The sequence below is a fragment of the Apium graveolens genome, chromosome 7 (genome assembly GCF_009905375.1).
Source record: "Apium graveolens cultivar Ventura chromosome 7, ASM990537v1, whole genome shotgun sequence".
NCBI lineage: Eukaryota > Viridiplantae > Streptophyta > Magnoliopsida > Apiales > Apiaceae > Apium > Apium graveolens.
The window spans coordinates 98,971,007-98,974,849 of record NC_133653.1 but is presented as its reverse complement, the minus strand read 5'-3'; positions in this window follow the sequence as shown (position 1 = coordinate 98,974,849).

Sequence of the window (3,843 nt, the reverse complement as noted above, 5' to 3'; positions counted from 1 at the left end):
TTATAATGCCCGAATCGCGTCACAAAGTTTTCTGCAACATTACAGAATGTATAAACTGAGTTTTCTTGAAACATAATACTTGATAATGATAGAACTTGTTTTAAGTATCGTTTAGGCGCTTGAATCACTTGATTTTGATTTACGGTTCAAATGTTAGGTCCGTTTTAGTGAAAATGATTTAGCCGACAAAAACTGATACGAATTACGAATTTTGGAAGTATAAACAATCGACTTACAGTTATTCTAAAATCATGAAAATTTTATAGAGAGTAAGAAATGGAGTATACTAACTTCCATAAAAATTTAAGTGAAATTATGGATTTTTCAATTTTATAAAAATATCGGAGCCGAGGTCGCGTGAGTAGAATTTCTTAAGAATCGCGAGAGGAACCAAGCGGTAAAAGCAAATGTGAAACGAAAATGAAGTTAATGACTACTCGTACTTTATTAAAATGACGGGAGTAGAGCGAGTCATGTTACGTAATTATAAATATTGCGTATTTAATAAATGATGATAAATAAGATTATATACTAACATAACAATAATGTTCTTGATTTTCGATTATCGGAAAAACTCGCAAGCGCCCTCCACCTCAAAATACCCATGAAAGTTTACGAACACTACTCTATAGACTTTTGTGTTGTAAAGATTTAACTTACTACATTTTGTATAAATGCCATGTTTGACATGATAGAAAATTACGAGTTCTTACATATCGATATTAATTGAAATTATAATGCATATATCATAAACTATGTTAACGCTAGTGAGTAGCGTGGTGATAATCTATAGACCGAGAGTCGTTCAACTTGTTTTAAAAAACCTGAAAATTATTTCAGAGATGTTTGGACGATAAAAAGTCCGTGATTATTTTATTCCAAGGGATTCGATGTCCACTTGCGAAGTATTAATCGCCTCAAATTTATTTTAAACAATTTCCAAAGATCGTATTCCCTCAACTATATTTAATTACTCGAACAATGAATATTATTTCAGATATTCATTTAAAAAGGAGAAGTATTCTACGACGATTATTTTATTTTAAATTCAATTATTTAATATTTATTAGAGATTAATTTAATTTTTTAAATATAAACTAGTTGAAAATTTTTATTTCAAATTTTCTTTTAAATATTTACTAATTTTTATTTAATTATTCAAGGTTTAAATATTTACTAATTATTATTTAATGATTAAATATTTATTAAATGATTTAAATGATTTAAAATCATAAAACGTATTTTAAAATATTCTCTGAGTTTCAGAAAATCATACTAATACTTTCGGATTGTCGAAAAATATTATCTCGACGTATTTTAAATATTTTGTCTATAGTGTCAAAATAAACTCCCATTATTTATTTATCTGTTGACTACGGTCACTTCACATTATCTTAGTACTTTCTCCGAAAATTCTCGGAAGTACATATATTCATATATATGAGATAAGTTGTGCTTATCAACAAGAAAAATGTTTGGGGAACTTCGATAAAGTTCGAGTTCTTGGGATATGATAGGATTCTTAAAGGACAAGGGGGGGGGTAGAGATCCAGTACTTTGTGTACTGGGGAGACTATTAATTTAATTTCCGCATGAGAAGGTACCATGCGTACTAATGGACATGCGAAGTATGTAAAATATACTCGGGAGTTGGGGAAGCATATAAAGCCCGAATACGGATAGGGAGACAACCGGAAGTAAGGAAGTCGCCCTTCTGACATGTAGAGAACAATAATAACATTCTGTTATACGACTGATGATCGTATAGTAGGGCTCCGGTAAATGTCCTATTCTTCTAATTGAAATTGAGATGCAATACCGTAACCCCAGCCTGGGTGCTGGGTTTACCATTAAGGTAATTGCAGACTAATAAGTCAATCGAAAATATTATTTTGAAAAGAGGTGTGTATCACCACAAAAACTAATTTGAATAAATTCATATCCTTATACAAATTAATATAAGTTCTTATACAGACTTTTCATACTGTCAAATTATTATGCTGGGTAATATAGCTCACACTTGTTTCTTTAAATGACACAACACAACAGTGAACCATGATGCTGGTCAGAAATCTAACCGCCCGGAAGCGAGTAGGAAATGGCCAGCTTTTCCGTAGGTTGTTTGGAGCAGTTCCACAGGTAGACCGTATAAGCTGGATTAGTTTTCAATTATTTTTAGTCCAACTTATATACAAGTATGACTTATGTAAGGTAGTTATGGAGAAAAATATATTTGGTCGCCAGTCTAACCTTAAGTAAAGGTTACACCCGTGGTAAGACATAATTAATTTTGGTATGTAATAACTATCACCTTGTGGATTTAATAACTCTAGTAATGTATTGTTCGTTTCCAAGACAATAACTTGTGTGTGGGTATGTGTATCAGTAAGTGTGGGGTTGTAGATGCGTGAGTATTTATAATATTGTGCAAAGATAAGTGTTTAAACAGGATTCAAGAGAGTGTGACCTCCTAAATCCCTGACCCCGAATTTGGGGGCGTCACAGAAATGATATCAGAGCCTTAGGTTATCAAATCTTGGAAAAGATAGGAGATAAAATATGTAAGACATAAGAATAATATGAATTAGTTAGAACTCAACTCGAGTTCGTTGTTAGACTACTTGGTGTAGTCTTGACAGTTTTACCCTCAAGAGAATCCCGACTTTTAGTTAGTAACACCTTGCCTATTATGTCAGGAACTAGTGGAGCCTATAGGGGAGGTCGACCCTATTGAGGATATTATACCACTTGAGCGCGACCCCACTCTCGAGCTGGAGGACCCACCTATTGATGGATCAGAGGATGACCCTATCGAGGATCCCCCAGCGGATGAGACTGACCTTCTTACATCTATAGAAGATGATGCCGAGGAGCCCCAGGACAACGACATAGGCTGGACAGACATAGAGATGTACCCTCTTCCGACTGTTGGCCCTCCAACCCCTCACCTGGGGATACTGAGCCTCTTACCCTTCGTTGATAATGATGATGATGATGGTGATGATTGTATAATATGGATGAGCTTCTTCCGATATAGGCTGGAAAGACATAAAGATGATGATGATGAGATAGAGGCACCGACTTACGAGGTCTATAAATTTTCCTCCAGTGACCCTGAATCTCCCCTGCCACCCCCAGCGATCGTGCATGTGGCAGTTCATGACTAGATTGTGGCTCAGATGAACGCTGAGATCACTGCGGCGTCTAACCACATTACTGTGGCATGTCAGACATTACTCACCGAGAGAGCTGCTAGACTTGGATATCCCGGGCACTTTAGGACTGCTTCCCTGGCCCTAGCTCACGAAAAGATTGATGGGATTGAGCTTCACGCCCGGGTTCAGATGAGGACCACTGTGTTAGGATGATGCGTTACAGTAGTCAATACCGAGTTGATTATGGATAGAATGATGAGGAGGGTCAAAGATCTCACACGTCGTGACGTGGACTGAGGAGAGTAATACCAATATATGGACCTTGTGAGGGTTGGGTGACTTGTCACCATTTATTTAGAATAGCTAGTGGTAGATAGCATTCATATCCCCACAGGATGCCCGGTTATGTACTTGATATTCAATATTCAGGAATTATGTATTTGGTAATTTGTATTCAGGACGTATGTATGGATTTTGGACGTATGTATTTCACACTAAGACATATTCTGAGAGACCTTATTATATATAATATCTATCAGTTGTTAAATAATTTTCTTATTTTATTATTCTACCCTCGATAAAATCATGCCAAATATTTAAATGCATGCGTACGTATAAATGAATTAATCAAAGTATATATATGTGCAACTGTGTTAACATCACTTTCATTATTAGAACGATGCCACCC